Source organism: Macrosteles quadrilineatus, unplaced genomic scaffold (genome assembly GCF_028750875.1).
Source record: "Macrosteles quadrilineatus isolate MER2022 unplaced genomic scaffold, UCM_ALF_1.0 Scaffold_7__1_contigs__length_78375512, whole genome shotgun sequence".
Lineage (NCBI taxonomy): Eukaryota > Metazoa > Arthropoda > Insecta > Hemiptera > Cicadellidae > Macrosteles > Macrosteles quadrilineatus.
Window position 1 is genome coordinate 13,087,428 of NW_026542600.1, and position 18,473 is coordinate 13,105,900.

Sequence of the window (18,473 nt, forward strand, 5' to 3'; positions counted from 1 at the left end):
AGTGCATCAAATATACTCGACGCAAAGATTTTACATAACATTTTGTTCAGTCAATATAACATATTTTCAAAATCTTTTTTTATATTTCGTACTCAAGCGTCAAGAAGGAACGGTTCATACTTGTGTTGTTCTTAAATATTATATTTATCTAGAAATAGATTTAAAGAAACATTCCCTACAATTTCTCTCTACTTTTTTACCTATATTTAATTTCCACAGTTATCATTTAATTAAATCCATACGACTAAAGAGTAAATTCACTTAACAATGTATAGATCAGGCCAACAACAACACCAGTCAATTATATCCACATCTTTCAGTTGTAACTAGTTTACAATAAAAATGAACGAGTTAAACTCAGTCACCGAGAGAGTGCCATTCGTTTATTGTGTCATATTTTAAACCAAATAATTAAACTTGGTTTAACAGTAAAAAAATTAAACAACAGTAACCATCACAACAAGAACAGTAAAAAAAATTAAACTGAAACTAGGTTTTATTGTAGACTATAGCTTCTTTTATGTTATCTCAGTAATGCAAAATAAGGGAGAAAATATGATTTACATCATATACACTCTGTGAGTCATTCATTAAGAGTTTCTTAAATAAAAATATACGTCATCTGGTAGACGTAGATGAGATGTTTTCGACAGCATCCAAAAGTGGATGGTTGTATTTACTAACTGTGTAAAGGCTTCCACTAAATACTTCGTGTTGACAAATAGTTTTTACGCCTACGTCACCTTACCTGGCTGTTAGTTCGCTTTTGTGGTTTATGATGAAAATCTGGAGTGTGGTAAAGTAAGGCGAGTGCAGGAATTAGTTATTTCTAAGTGTTATAAATTTAAGGGCGTCATTTACCCAAAACTAAATTATCCAAATTTACTTGTATTCTAATACTTATATGTTTAAAAGTCTATTAGGACTAAAAGGGAATAAAATTAGACGAATTTCCCTCCACCCAATCCCCCCCCCCATAGAAAAATCTAACTTTCGGGAAATCTACTAAAACAGTGACTATATTTTTTTTCCAAATGCATAAAAAATCTATAAATTGGAGGTATTTATTTACCCTTTTACACCAATACACTTAAATATGTCCAGCTGTTAGTTTGCAGTGCTGGAAACAAAAAAAAATCTAAATTCTAACAATCATTACAATGTGTATATGATTGCTAAATCATGGTATAGAGTGGAGGGCATGTGCCCTGCGTACCAAATTGTAGTAATAAACGAAAAAATATTATATTTTTTACTAAAACTGTTTTAGAAGTGTACTAGAGTAGCCAAGGAACAAAAAAATGTAATAAAAAGTGTTTATAAATGTTTCATACTTTGTGTAAATGGCCCCTTAAAATAGCACCTTCTCGTAGCTGTAAGAACTGCTAATCTTTTAACCACCCTCTACAACTCTTTACCTATCCGGTCCACCACCAAATGAAATTTACCCTTACTGCTTTATGGTTATGATCATATGAGTTATGCTCTGTTCTTCATGGTCACGGTATGTCTAATTGTACTGCCAAAGGATACACATTCCATATGAGGTATAATCAATGGTAATGGTTACCTTTCAAAGGAAACTGACCGGTTGTTTCTGTTGCGGAACGTTGGACTGCCTACAGTTGTAACTTCAGTTATTAAGGTGCTAAGTCTCCTTGCCAAGTTATATCATTGTTGTGGAAGTGAAGTACAATGCAACTCAGTATGGGTGGTCTAGTAAAGAGAACGACGTAATGTCTTGGATTTGGATTACTATTTTGCCTTTATGATTTTTTTATGTTCCACCTTCACATCCTAGGACGTTAGGTTAGACTAGGTTAGGTTAGTCCGTAACTGTTTTACACATGACTTCAGGCTAGTCCTTAGAGGAGTACGGCAAATTTCCGTGAATAAAATCAATGAATGGCGTGATTTGAACCCAGTACCTTGGGCTCCGAAGCCCCGAGCTGTACCACTAGACCAGCTCGCTCTCTTGTCTTTATGCTTGTTCGTTTGCGACTTAAGTCAAAGCTGAAGTTCACTACATTGACGGTAAGATTACAATATTTGTGCAGTTATTGTGGGTTGGCCATCACGAAAAGTACACACATTCCGACCTCTGAAGGGACAAGATTTAAAGCATAACAGTGATAGAGAATGAAATTCAGGCACCCTTTTACACGAAATCAAATTACAAATACCGAAACATCGTAAATTTTAATTATTTTAGAACGAAAATCGTACCAATAATTCAGGAATTTAATAAAAAATCTTCTTATACACTTAAGTCATAGTCGCATATACGAATCGGTTCTGATGATGGTTGGATTATCCAATCGGTTACCACTTACCATCTTAAGCATATTTTACCATCTTGTGAACAAAGTGTAAGTATATGTTTTGAATGTTAAATGACTTCTATTATAATGTTTTATTCCATAAATACAATATGTACCGTGCTAAATAAGAAGTTATAAAAATAATGCTTTAATTTAGTCTCTTACCAATTGTGTTCAGGCCAATAATTAAATATATTGACACATTTCATGTTGACTTTATTCAGTTTTCATTGCCATACCGATGTTGTATATTTCTCCTATAGCTTCAACAAGCATACTTCTGCGCCAATCTAAAAATCTATTATATACGAATGTTTATGATATAATTTCATAGGTTATCAAACTTGTGTAATGGAACATTTGTATAAAAATTTAGGTAGAATACTGTTAACGTAACATAATGCAAAAGTAGAAAGTAAGTCAAAATTGATAAAAGTTAAAATGTATTTTTCTTCGTAGATTTTAGAACACACACTGTACGCTATTATTTTACTTAGATACAAACTGTTCATTGGGTAAATTTTTTTCTTCTTAGGTATACGACTTTTGGGTTAGAGCGGAAATGTAATTTTTAGGTTAGTGCGGAAATGTAAATTTTGGGTTAGTGCGGAAATGTAACTCTTAGGTTAGTGCAGGTATGTTCCAATTTAGGAAAATGTGAAAAAGCTGTGAATAATGTAATTGGTGTTGTTCTTAAAACAATTTTACACATTGTAACAATTACATAGAGTTTTTAAGGATTGTGTTAGCAAAACGTGATAAACAGATAGTAAGCTTCATCTCACTGAGACACATTAAACTTCCCTCAATCTTTCAATGTGGATAGCAAAGTTAGTTAAGAACTACAGTAAAGTTCCAAGAATGACAAAATCATTAAATTATCGTAAATAAATAAGTGTCGTATCATAGTTAGCTTTTTCGTACAACATTGCATTAAAATAAATATCAAAAAAGATTTACAAGTAAATAAATGTGTTTTCCCTTTTAGTTTAAAAGGTATTTTTTACACCTCTTTTATATTATTTATACGATTTTGATATATAAAATAATAATTGTTTGGTAGATTCGTCACACAAAATCTACCGTATGATATATGAAATTGGGAATTGAAAAATGTGTTTCTTATAAATTTAATCCAAAATAAAAATAAAAATTTTATTGGGCCATTCAATATTAAAGTAATAATCTAAGTCGAAAAATTAACAAATAACGATCCTCTTGGGTCCTGTTGACGCACAATAGTCAGTCCAGTTAATAAAAAAGAAAAAATTGCACAAACAACACCATGCAGAAAACACAAAAAATATATAAAAACCTATAAAATAATTAAAAAAGATTGATATCAAACACGACATGCAAGAACAGGCTGCCATATATTCTATTCTAGTCCATTCATCATTTGTGAGAAATCTGCTCCGTTGTACCATTGACTATACACAGAATAGACATCCTATGTAATGTAAACATTTGAAGAAAAAAAAACGTGGTGCAATCTGTTGAGATGGTCACCAACTAATGACAATATTCTGTGTTAAGTGATAAATCAATCAGCTGTTTGCTATGATACTTCATTGGTTTAAATTAATATTTAACCCAGTACATTTGTAAACTCTTGTGAGATAGTCCTGAACTTCATATATTATCTTGGCTTAAAAAATGTTTATCACATGGGGAGTCTATTTTGTATATAGTCAATGGTTGTACTCGCTTAGGCTAGGGAAAGGGTTTAGTAGAATTCTATTACCTCTACAAATTTTGTTACAAATAATTATATATATATACTTCTCTCTGTTCTAAATCAATAACGGGTTTCGCCTGTACATTTGTGGGTCGGGAACGTTTGTTGACAGAACTTTGCTTTCTTCGTTGCCACACAACTCTGCGGTTACGGGTTGTGACCGGCAACCACTCACATTTACATATAAATAACGTCTAGGACGCCTCGTGTTTTGGGAATAATGCGGTTTCATTGTAGCGGCTTGTGCAACATATAAGTGTTTGTGTGTGTGTGCGTGTGTGCGCGTATGTGCGACCTCGCCCCTGATCAATTATGCTTGCCCAACAACCGTCTGATTAAACAAAGCCGGACAGTATGTCGTTAGTACGGTCGTGACTGGACTTTTTGTTGGATAATCACAAACCGCTGTAGCCATTGTTGAGAGTCTACTTAGCCGAAACTTTGGGAGGTTTTTCTGTGGTTGCAATGCGTTCGTGGCGATGCTAGAAGTTCTGCAAGTTCTAGTGGAGATCTTTGGATTGGTAGCGGGGACTAGTAGACCCAATGATAGAAGTTCTGCAAGTTCTAGTGGAGATCTTTGGATTGGTAGCGGGGACTAGTAGACCCAATGATAGAAGTTCTGCAAGTTCTAGTGGAGATCTTTGGATTGGTAGCGGGGACTAGTAGACCCAATGATAGAAGTTCTGCAAGTTCTAGTGGAGATGTTTGGATTGGTAGCGGGGACTAGTAGACCCAATGATAGAAGTTCTGCAAGTTCTAGTGGAGATGTTTGGGTTGTTAGCGGGGACAAGTAGACCCGATGATAGCCGAATTGTTGCGATTTGACGGTAAACTTTACCTTTGACCATACACGGAATAGATTTCCTGTGTAATGTAAAAAAAATAAGCAAAAAAAGTGTTGCAATTGTTTGAGATGGTCTACCAACTAATGACAATATTCTGTGTTAAGTGATAAATCAATCAGCTGATTGCTATGATACTGCATTGATTTTATGTAATATCAAACCCAATACACGGTCAGAGTACCCTCTGGTGAGATGTATATATGTATATAGGTATATATAGAAATATAGGTATATATAGGTATATACAGGCAATGGTATTATAAAGCAACAGTGAACGAAGGATGAATAATGAATATTAATGAAATTACAGATTTGTTACTGACTAAGATCAACTGTGGTTAATCAGGAACATTTATAAGAACCCAATTATCAAGGTCAGCTGGGTTCATTCAGTTCATCTATAAGTTTCTGATTTTAAGGATTTATCGGGCAACCATCCTAGGCGTGCTCTGTAATGTAAGAACGAAAAATATTTTTTTACAGTTTTCTTAATAACTTGATACCTACTTACAATTATGAAAGGACTTGATACCGCACAAATTAGCTATATAATTAATAAACCTGATAGCACATAAAATACGTCAAATAACACTTATAATAATATATTTACACTTATACTGTTTACTCACAAGACTGTAAATACATAAAGATGGTAAGTGGTGATCGATTTCGATTGGACACTTCAATCATCATCAGACCCAATAGGCGAATCTAAAATAGGAATTAATAAACGTTATGTCAACTGAATATTGTGATGAAAACACATTTTTCCTTGTCTTGACACAACCTAAACTTTAGATTAATCCTAAGATCTCCATTAGCACTTACAGAACAGCTGCTAGACATCACGGAGCGGCTGGAGTGTTTATTGAAACGTGATCTCTTTTTTTGCACCGGCAACGCGCATGTTTTGTGTGTGCGGTTTGTGCGCGTGCGTGGTTTCGTCAGTCAGGGATCGCTCTCAGGCTCGCCTTTCTATTTTTTACGCATTGTGAATCTTATATTGGGTGGTGTGAATAAAAACTAGTATTTGCTTAAACTAAGCTGATTTCAAGTATATTCTAAGTTCTAGGTGAATAAAAATAGTCAGAATATACTACCCCTAGTAAATTCTAAGATCACCAAATGACTAGAATATTCTAACCTTTGTAGGTGAATAAACGCTAGTTTTTACTAGCCAAGGTTAGTATATTCTTAAAGATTTTTAAGCTAGGGGTAGGCAGGCTAGCTTTCTAGTAACGGAGGCCAAAGTAGGGTTGTCATTCAGTCTTGGCTATGTTTATGATAGAAAAACGCACTGTGATAGCCGTGAGTTAGATGTAGATATGTAAAGCAGCTTATGCGTTTTACTAGTGAAAACATGGATTTTACAACAAGTGAATTTTTAAAACTGCTAAATTTTTAAACTAAACGTTGAAGTTCCGCAAGTGATCTTTGGTTTCATCTGTTTTATATTAGTTTTTCTTTTGTTTTCCTCATTTAACATTTTTCTTTGAGCCCCTCCAATTTACCAGTGAAGGAAACAGAAGGTCCTTAGAGTGGGGTCTCCTTCATTTTGTGCGTGTCTCTTGCCCGTTGAAATGGAACTGGTAACTTTACTAAACACGTCTTTTCTTCCTGATTCATATCTAGAAATTCATTTTCCCAGTCTTTCGGCTTGATGGCTTTCTTTCCCGTAGCTTTCATATCCGTCTTCTTTTTCAAACAGTTTTAATAGGTATTATTTATGAGTTATTTTCACTTGTGCTAGTAATAACCTTTCCTAATACATTGCAAAACTTGTTTGTTAATAAGGACAAGGCTTTAGTTTTTGTTTGCATTTTGTATTTATCCAAGACAATATATAACTATTTTTTAACTATTTTTACCAGCAATGCCCGATCAACGTTAGTACATGGAGGGTAATATTCACTTGCAGACGGATAAAGCTAGACTGAGGTATTCCTGTGTAGTGTGTGAAAACAAAGGACACCAAGGCGGGTGATATGTTCAGAATTGAAAGTTTGTATTTTGTTTAGTATTTTCTAGGCCTAGTTTACTCTAACCTGTTAGAATATACTAGGATTTGCCAAATGACCCAAGTATATTCTAACTAGTTTTAGCAAATTCTTATTCACCTAGTTTTGAGAATTAGCTAAAACTAGTTAGAAAATACTAATGAGAATATACTAGTTTTATTCACTCCACCTATTATATTAGAGGGATTCCTTTTCAGATATTTATATGCATTCTACACCCAATGTAAAATTAATCAAACCCCTCAATCCGTCAATCAAACTTACATTACAATACTGTATTATGTTTGATCAACCCGCCAAGTTGAGTTTTGTACTTAAACCAAAACTGAATTGAAATAATTAAATCAAGTTAATTTGAAGTAAACATGGCACAAAAAACTAGTATTTGCTTAAACTAAGCTGATTTCAAGTATATTCTAAGTTTTAGGTGAATAAAAGTAGTCAGAATATACTACCCCTAGTAAATTCTAAGATCACCAAATGACTAGAATATTCTAACCTTTGTAGGAGAATAAACGCTAGTTTTTACTAGCCAGGGCTAGTATATTCTTAAAGATTTTTAAGCTAGGAGTAGGCAGGCTAGATTTTTAGTGACAGAGGCCAAAGTAGGGTTATCAGTCATCATGGCTATGTTTATGTATGTATGGAACAGAAAAACGTACTCTGTCAGGCGTGAGTACCAGTACATTTACTGGCGTACAAGCATGTGCACTTGTAACAGTGCTTGCTATTTTTTTTTTTTGTATTTTTTTTCTATAAACTAAAATTTGAGTTTTTTTTTGTTTTTTTTATATTTATTTATTTATTACAAATCTTGGATATGGGATAGGAAATAGGAGTTGGGAGACTTTAACAATGTATTTATTTCCAAAGAAGCCGTCAGTGCCATCAATGTTGTCGCCCATAATCATGTCACTTACAATAGAGTTCTCGGGGTGTTCAAGTAGTTCCAAGTTCCAACTGTAACGTTTCCTTTTCAATTTAAATTTTGATCAGTTTGATCTGCTGTAGCAGTATCAAACGTTGAAGTTCCGGAAGTGAGAGATCTTTGGTTTCTTCTGTTTCATATTTGTTTATCGTTTCTTTGTTTTCCTCATCTTACACTTGAAAGTTTGCGTCATCTTTTTTTCTATGCCTATTTTGTTCTAACCTGTTAGAATATACTAGGACTTGCCAAATGATCCAAGTATATTCTAACTAGTCTTAGCAAATTCTTATTCACCTCGTTTTGAGAATTAGCTGTATCTAGTTAGAAAATACTAATAAGAATTTACTATTTTTATTCACTTCACGGAGTGATCTACCTTCTTTGGTGTTTAAAAGCTGAAAAATCCACAAGAGTTCGTTTAGCTTACATAGAGTTTTTGTCCCAACAATGGTTTGGATTTAGGTAGCTCTATGATGAGAAATAGAAATTAGAGATGCATTGTATTTTAAACTCGTGAATGGATAATAAGAAAAAGATGCAAATACGTATTGATTTTGAATGAACTCGGGACAATCTTCTATTGCTCTTTATAAGCAAACCATTATAAATCAAAAGCCTAATTCATCATTGGTGGATTGGTGAACCGGATGCTCAGTCAGTATTGCCACGGACTTCGTGCCTTCGGCAGCGACGTCGTTGGTTCGGATCCTGGTACCTGCCAGTGGACTTTTTACCAACATAGTTCGCCCTTTAAAATATTTTTCTACTGTCTTGGCTTATCCTTTGCTTTGCTGGATACGTTCCACGCACAATCCTCTGTAGCCCATGTGGACGGTCATATGCAAGGTAAAAGAGGGTGTCATCTTCGTAAAAGGATTTGGTTTATCAAATAAATATCTTATGGATCACCCTGTATATTTCTGGCATTTGATCTAGAAAAAAAACTAAATTAAATTAACCTCATTAAGGTAGTTGTTCATAGTAGTTTCAGCTAATGATCTGAGGGCTCAGAACTGAGATCTTGAGTTTACCTTTTCTTGCTCCGGCATTTAAAAGCGGATATGTCCTAGGGTGTTCTTGCTTACATTGTTATTTTCCATGTTTAGTGATCATTGTGAGAATTGATTGATTCTGGACAACCACATGAGGGTTTTTACGCACCCCGTTTTGTGCCTCAAAGCCCTTAACTCTGTTGCGATTCTTGAACTGCGGCAGCCTGTCTATGATCTCTGCCTTAAGTCACTGTCTGCAATGTAGTTTCAACAGTACTCTCCCCTCACATAAATCAATGTAAAGCAGGTACTATATTGCCTCACTGCCAGTATATATTGTGCTTATCAATCAATGTTTTCTAGAAATAAATGAAGGATAAAAAGATACATTGTGTTTAACACTACTGTCCATATATCTGCGACAAGCTCTTCCAATGTACTTTGTGCTTAGTTTTCAAAATTTTCACGAATTCTTTTTATGTTTCAGGTACAGTGCTTTGATGATATACTTCTGCAAGTAAGGAATATACCTACAAAGTCTTTAGAAACATAAAAAAATCTCATATGGTTCTACACCCACTTTACTACTTGCAATTTTTTTGAACTTTAATCTCACAACATCTATTAATTCAACATTAAGAGTGAGAATGTGACTTGGAGGAAATTGTCTGCCTTTTTGTCTTTGGTAGATCTTTTTAATAAGCATATAAATACGATATTTTAAGTTTTACCTCGGGCGCAGGGTATGGACTGCATTGAATAATGTGAGTGAAGAGAAATTTCATGGCTGATTGATAAACTAAAATAGTAAAATGTAAACTAAAATTTCAACTGAGTGGTAATTGAAACTATAACGGCAAACTAAAATTGTGTACTGGTAAAATCATAAACCAGCTAACAGAGAGACAGGTTTAAAAGTTATTTTTACAATGTTGCCCCAAATTCTAGTCACTATCGTGTAAAAGTAAATGAACGGGTATGTGCACTTACCAACGTTTACTCACTTTCTAAACAAGAACCTAATAACACATTGCGTTTGATAATTTGAGGATGATCCTACCACATTTTGCACTGTTCAAGTCTATATAACCGATGTACAAATAATACAGATTCACTTCTGTGTTGCTTATGTTCATTTTACAGATAAAAGTCCATGGAAATGTTATATATTAGGATATCTTCTAATGTAACCCCGTCAAATAAACTGCTAGATTGTGATGCCAGCTACACTGCTAGAATAGTGTATACATCTATACACTGCTACATTATTTAGATTTAACTTCAGTTTTCATATTTCAGTACAGTAAATATCAACTGCCCACCTTATTCAAATACAAGTTAGGTTGAGATATAATAGCTTTTTTCATGTATTTGCTTTATCATTCGTGATTTCCTTTCAAATAAAATGTCACACAAAGGGATTTTCTATTTTAATTTAGGATTTTATCTCCAAGCTTTCAATTCTTAGAGGAAAAAACTGCTATGCTTGTCAAAACTAAAGCATCATCCCCATAACAATGGGACATTTTTTATTCAATCAAAATATAGGGTATTTTTACTCAACCGAAATTACAGTTAACACTGTTTAGGGACAAACAAACTCATAAGTCGTCAGTCCTGCATCATTATTTCATTTTCGATCAGCTGATACATTGGTGCATAATTGTCTTCACGATTTCGAGTTATTTATTGTTTATTGTTGTTATTGTTCTTTAGTTGTTGTAATTGGTTGTGAATACTGCTCGAAATGGACTTTTTGCAGGCTCAAAGGAGATTTATTGTAGGGGAATGCATTAAAAGAAAATCATTCGATTTACGCCAAAAATGGTTTGCAATTAAGATTACAGGTAATATTTAAGTAAATAATTCAACTACAGGTTGTAAAAAACGTAAAGATTTATATTGTTCTAGATTCTAGAGAAAACCTGGCTGAGAATCACAATTAATCCCTAATGAAACAAAACAGTGCAGACAACAATGAAACAATCCATAGCCTATCAGCTAATTGGTAATGCAGTGAATGCAGCAGGGCTGTCAACTTATAAGAATTTTTTCCCTAAAGAGTGGGTAATTGTAACTATGGTTGCGTGAAAAAAAAAACACCCTGTACTTCGGAAGAATATTTTTAGGATACGTCCAACTTTTGCCTATTTTCAAAGAAGCTGTGCATGTGGTACTTTAATTATTTTTTACCTGTATTCGAGATTGTCCTCAGTTTTGATAAATATTATTTTCATTTCGTACAAAAATTAATTGTAAATTAGCTGTCACTCCAAAAGGGGATACAAATAAAATTTTATATCACTTTTATCTGAAAAACCTTAGTTAAACTCCTTTAGTTCACCCACCGTTTAATGTAATAAATATTAAAACAAGGAATGAGAAGTATATTTTCGTATTCAAAATATATCTTCAACAACATTGGTTGTTATACAGTATATCTTTGAAGATTTGACGATTCTATTTTAATGAAGATATTTATATACCATTTTTAATGCAGATAAACCACTGTTTATTAAGCATTCAAGACATTTGTATTAATATGTTACTTAAAAGTTTATAGTAATAGTTTTTTAAAGTACGCTCCCAGCGTTATATTTGTAGTAATTGGAGAAGAGTCTAATTTTTGAAGGAAGGTTTAGTAAATTTCGTTTTGCACTCGAGGTGCATTATTTTTATTTAATAAAAATGCTACCAGCAATTAAAATCATAATTTCCAAAACAAATTTTAAAAAATGCCTGGAGATACCATGGATTAGTACGTACCAAATTTCATCAAAATCGGACCACAAGCGTGGTCTGTAGCTCTGAACACATCCAAAAATACAGACAGACACACACACAAACAGACATCACTTCAAAATCCACTTTTTGGGTTCAGGAGGACCTAAATCGAGTATATCAGTTCACAACTCAAACACCGAGATTTTACAAAAAAAAACTTTCTCTATATTCTATGTATAGGGTAAGAAAGCAAAAAATACTAGAATCACCAAAAACAAAATAAATACAGTATTTAAATATATAGGTGAGAAAGTAAATATGAAAGATTTCATAGCCTCATAAATAAAATAAACCTCCGACAAAACATCAATCTTTTAATAACAACACGTAATGACAATGCTCTAATAAATACCATGTAACGTAACGAATAATTAACTTACATACATAGTTCAGTAATACAATTAATAACAATAAATAACATAAATACGCTGTTTACATTAAAATAAAAATTTTGTATATAATATTTTGATAAATTATTTCCTTTTATTTCCCCCCAACCTAAACAATAGTTACAGTAAACTCACTTAATATAACATAATAATATTAGTTTGATCATTAAATTGAGTGACATGTATAGTGTAGTGGACTATGACGACGCGTAGTGTAGAAGGCCGTGCACGAACAGCTGATCTTATTGTTGTGCCACCTGTAGAAGATTCATTCATAGTCAGCTAATTTTCGTGTTGCAACTGGAGTTCGGGCGTTTGGTCGGAGTGATTAGTGCTTGCTTAATTAGCTGTTACGGTTATTTGATACTATTTATTTTAAATATTATCTAACCTATGGGTAATTAGTGGTATTTAATCGTAATAAGTGCGTAGTGTTATTATTAAGTAATTATCAAACATTAAGTTGTGTTTGTAGTGTATTAAACATTGCTTATGGCAAAGGTCAACGTTCCTTCGACGTATCATTGGATTGTAAAGGTAGGAAATCATATTTACTACAGTAAGATTGAATGGAATTATTTAGTTTGGCATTATATATTTCCTTTAAAATGTACGTGTTTTGTTAATGCTATGATATACGGTTGAACAATTATGCATTAAAATTTATTAGTAGGGTCTAGCAATTACATAACCAAACTTACTTAATAAACCTACGTTGCTGTAAATGAATACCCAATCTAGACTTTAACTATTTGTATTTGGTTTAATTATCTTAGGAAAGCCCTTAGTCATACCCCAAACAGTAGAATAATATTCTGTTGGTCATTTTTAGTAGCCTTTTCCTTGCAGCATAGAATTTATCCAAATTTAGTTTCCCCGTTACTAAAATCCAAATAGCCTACGTATATGTCCTTTAGCTTCTTATGTAGGTATATACATATCTCCATAAATATTTTCGACATTTACTTAATTCTAGAGAAGGTTTATCTACGTAAATTGAATTCAGATTGAGTTTGAAAACTGTAGACAACTATAATCCACAAATACAGTAAATACACAAATACATGTTATTAATTCACAACGTAGGCTTGTAGTTTAACCCAAGAATATTAAAAGCTTTTGAAGGTTTAACAGTACACAAAAATGCTATTTTAACTGTTTCCATATAAACTATGTTGATCGAACTAGCGAATTTCCCATATAGGGAATAAGCTATTACCGTATGTCTCATGGACATAACCTGGGACCATTTTACTTTTTGTTTTGAGGTCCCCAGAGGCCAAAAACACCATCCGTTCAAATTCATATATATACAATGTTGTTATTTATTTATATATGTGTCCGTTAGCGCGATATACTTTTGATATAGGCTATGGTCAAAACACTTTTTACCTTCCCCGTAGCAGCAAACCTAAGCACTCGTTAAATCTAATTGTATTTAAATTGGAAATAAATATGTCTTATTTATGGAAATATTTTAGTAAAAATGTAATCAGACAAGTTGAAATTCGCTTATTTTGCAGGTTTGCTGCGGCGGGGGTATTTGTGTACTAGGGTGTGTCACTGTTTTTGGTGTCCTTCTGTTTTTAGGTTTCGTGGGTTAGAGGTTCCATGTAGATTATTAGTAGGCTTTTTGATAATTATTCAAAAAGTTCCCCAAATACTAGCTTATTATTGTCGTACAAGTTTTATCATAAATACTTTGTATTCTGCAAACTGCAATCTTTTGGAACCAATACATACTACTCTAATTTCGGTTGATTGTATCGATATTTGTGGTCTTAAGTTGTACCTATTCATCGAATATTTAGTTCTTTACAGAAAAGTTTGTCTTTACATATTTCATAGGTAATACATTAATTATTTTTTTGTTTTCATAAGTTATTGACGTGTCTTATAGTTTGAAACTAATATTTTAGGCCATTTCCTTTCCTATTTGTTTCATGTAAACGTCAGTATTTAATTCCTTATTCTTTAAATATCAGAAAATAAATACTTCTAAAATTATTGGCATTATGATCATATTAAAAACGACAGTGAAAAAGTTTGAAAAACATTTTTAACTCAAGACTTTACTTATATAAACACACATTATTTTCTAATATAAAATTGACAATCATTCGGAATGCATACAGTGGTTAAAACAAAGTAAGAAGAATTCCCCACAGCAAATGAAATGTCTTTATTGCTCTTAACATGGAAAGAAACATGCATTGTAATCGTCAAAATTGTTTAAAATAGCTTACAACATACATTGCAATCCATCCAAAAATATTGACTTAAGTTTGAAAGAACAAAACCATGCTTTCCTACAACCATTTAGGCCTACTTACACAATTTATGCATACAGCAATAAATTAAGGCATTGCGAATTGTAAACTTTTTAAAAGCGTAATAAATGAATGACACCCAAATCGTCAAGGCTGGATTATTATATATACATTTGTAAAAGAAGCTAAGATATGTGAGTAAGAAACTGGTTTGGAATGTTTCAAAATTATTAGCCCAGTTCGGTTGTAGAAAGCAACGGCCTCCAAATGTTTCTCCGTTCTGCGTAATTTTATTTTATGCTTGTCTGGAAAAGAAGGGGCTGTATGTTACATTGCAGAATTTGGTGATCGTGCAAATTTATGGAGAAATACTTGTAGAATGCAATCTTTGAATTTTGTATGAGATACAAAATATCAAATCTTGTATACCTATTACAATGACACGGTAAATGAAAATAGTAAAACATATCTGGAAAATACTAAACATATACTTTTTCTGAAAATATAAATACATGCATAATCTATGAAAAGTAATAGGGACTAAAGTTAGGAAATTCTGTGAAATGGATTCGCTTGGAGTGCCAATGGAAACGCCAATTTGAATAGCCTGCAAAAGCGCGGGTGATATTGTGGTATTGAAAAAATATTTTTATATGTTATAAAATATAGAAATAGAACAGTTGAGTTTTCCATACACAAACAGTTATTTTCAGATTTTCTTTGGTTTCAAACTCCTTAAATTAAAAAAATAAGATTAAGCATTCTCTGCTACGAAAATATTGGACAGCTTAATAAACCAGGATTTTGTTTCTTAATTTTTAATTTTAAGTTTAATTTTGTTTCAAAACTAATGTTACTATCATTTCTTCGTAGCCCAAATTTAACATACTTATCCTAAATCAGTGTATACGGTATGAGAAATATATTTTTACGAGCCTTTTAATACTATCATATTTTTGTGTATAGGCCTATCTCATAGATAAGATAAATTAGTGGGTTTGTTGTTGTTGTAGGCTACTAAATAATTGATATTAACCATTTAATCTTTGTATTGTTTACTCCAAAAGTATCCTTTAAATTGTTAAAAAATAACTCGTTTATAGCTCTTGAACTTAATCCAAGCTATCACTAAACTTTTTGCTGAATCACACAGTGTGTGTTTAATCGCAAAGTCTTCCAGAGGTGGAAGAGTAGGCTTGGTAGCATAGTAGGTTAGATAGTAGGGCCGGGAGGCTGTAGTCACTCATGCGTCAATTCTAGCGAATTTCTCATATACTGAATAAACTGTTACCGTAGGTGTCATGGAAATACCAATTTTACAAAGGAAAAATTTACTTTTTTATGTTGAAGGCCACAAATATCATTTGTTCAAACTCATTAAGTCCGAACGATTATTCGAGTAAAAATCATCCGATTTCTATGAAATTTGTCCTAACTTGTAAATTTACTTATCGAACACGTTCGTGAACCAGCATGGTATCGGATTTTATGGGTAGTAATTGGGTTTTCTTTTTTTAACCACCAAAACATGAAATGCTGCAATTTCTTTGTAATTTTGTATAGCCTTTGAAAGCTAATTACTAAGTATACTAACGCATTGTTGTATGTCCAATGAGTACAAAGAAAATTTAAATAAATACAGCAAATTTATGATGACCATGTTATTCTTAAGAAGAATAAATATTATACACTCTCATTTGCTTGTTTATGTATGTATTTTGATCAAGTTTGGCAAATTTCTTTATTTAATTTTTAACTACTAACCTTATAAAAAATACACTTTATTACCTTTCCAGATGCAGCAAAATTTTGATCAAATTTGGCAAATTTATTTATTTTATTTTGAGCTATTAACCTTATAAAAATACACTTTATTACCTTTCCTGAAGCAACAAAATGTAAAACTCATTTACCTTTACGTTATGCTATAGAGAATAAATATGTCAATTTTATTGAAATAATTTAGTGAAAATCCACCAGGGAAATGGAAATTTACTTAGTCTGCGTGTTTGCTGCAGTAGGATTATAAACACATGAATTTAATTTAAATGCTCATACAATTATTGAATAGACTCCTATATCCATAAGCAAATAAATTATAATATTAATATATCCTACGCATTTTGTATGTCCAATGTAATCTCCCATCCATGTACATTTATATGTACAATTCACAATTCAAAACATTCACTGGATGGAAGTGTCTTCGAAATGTAATAAATTATACCCATATCAATTCTCAGGGTTATCAATTGGTTGGAGTCATAACCTTTAATTATAAAGATGAAACTTTGTATGGTTTTAGCACCTGATTAAACCATTTGCAAGTATACACTTGTTGTAGTAAAACTCATTTATTGGATTCTGTTTGGACCCCGAGCACGATGGATCCTGGACTGGAGTAAGTTTGGGATTTCATATGTTTAGATGATATAAACTACCTATAAAGCTAAAATGCGTGATTATTGGTTTCTCATTAGAACTTTACAAACGTTTATTATGAGTCCTTGGAGGCTAGCGGTCATCTTGGATAATTTCAAACAGCTGCTGAAGAGTTATTTATCGCCCAAAAATATTTTTCAATCACCAAAGTTATTATATTTGAAATTTCTAGTATACTGTGAGATTATAAATGTTTCTTGTAGTTTTGAATTATTGTTCTCCAATGGAGTCCATGGAAGTTACCGGCCATCTTGGATTTGCCCGCCATTAGAGAAATGTTAATTTCATTAATTTCAAACAGCCACTGAAGAGTTATTTACCGTCTAAAAATATTTTTTCAAACACCAGAGTGATTGTGATTTAAATATATAGTATACTGTGGGATTAGAAATTTGCTTTGTTCACGTTGTTGCTGTTTTACAAGTTAAAGCGTCTAGGCTCCAAGGACTCTTAAACACGTTGTTGTGTTCAGAATAAAAAATCATTACCAAATGTAATTAATTCTCATCATAACAGCTATAAAGCTTTACTTGTGTTGTAGTAAGACTAGTTTGAAAATACATGAGTAGGGGTGGTTATAAAAGAAGGAGTCAAAAGTTACCTCTGCGCGCTACTGGGGGTGCCGGTTTTGACTGATTTTTTACCACGACACGCCAGCTGTAGTGCTCTTCTGGGTGCAGGTGCTGTTTATCTTTGGGCTACCAATTATTATTTGGGGCAACTAAACCAATTTTAGATAGTAAAGAGGCGAGATTTGGGCCGTTTTTCTTTACTAAAAAACTTGTAAAACTTCAATGGCGTAGTAAAAAACCGATAATACTTTACCATCCGAAAATACGCAAGAGCTTACAAAACACGTAAATAATAAACCCGTTACTCTAACCTTGACATTCGCTTTTCAAAACAAACAAAAAACCGCTTGACCATTAAAATAATAAGTAATAAAACGATTGCGGGTAAAGGCGTGCCGTGCATTGTTCCCTACAATGGCCACTTATGGGTGAATGTCGAGTACGACAAAGACTCTGCCGCCCTCTACAAACCTGCTATCACACTTTCGTTCGACCTTGAGACGACAATCAAGGTCTTCGAGAGGATCGACCTGAGACGCTCAATGGGCGGGTCTGGGGTCTGGGGTCTGCTAACGATGTATTTGTCCAACGATTTCACGGCCACTCAACACTATAGTGATTGCTGCCGCAGTACGCCTGAGAGTTGAGATTAGGGGCGAACACTAGACGAATGAAGCTGTCGATCCTTTTGCATTTAATAATGTTAGTTTTTGGGACAAAATTAAAATGATTTATTTAATCAGGAAAAGTAAGGGCCACATAATCATTTCCTTAACCTCTAGATAGTTAAACTTAAACATTTACAATTCATGCTTCAATCTATAATATGTAATGCAGAAAAACACTTTGCAAAATGTAACATGTTTCAACTTTACACAATCAGTACATAAAGATTTGATTTGATTTGATTAGTAATTACTACACACAAGGATACACACATCTGTCAGTGAACGACTAAGAGTAGGTACATGCCTTCAGGACCAACGTGATTTTTAAGAGGTTTCTATGGACATTTTCCATAGCTATCAGTCACAATCAAGATTTGAACAACCTTTCAAGATGTTGAATCTGATCCTTCACGTGAACAAGCTACTGAGACAATAATTTAGATTAAGAATAATACATTCAACCAAGCTTTGGCTAAAAATTTCAATAAAAAACCACCCACGTAGCC

At 32.9% G+C, this 18,473-nt stretch overlaps 1 protein-coding gene across 1 annotated transcript in view; it reads right to left on the reverse strand.

Moving 5' to 3' along the window:
- LOC128998156 (peroxidase-like) overlaps positions 1-15,074 on the reverse strand; it is a 193,567-nt gene extending 178,493 nt beyond the window's left edge. The window contains exon 1 of the mRNA XM_054424165.1: positions 15,065-15,074. The gene's annotated coding sequence lies outside the window, so the exon portion shown is untranslated. The remainder of the gene's footprint in view (positions 1-15,064) is intronic.
- Positions 15,075-18,473: the final 3,399 nt, after the last annotated feature.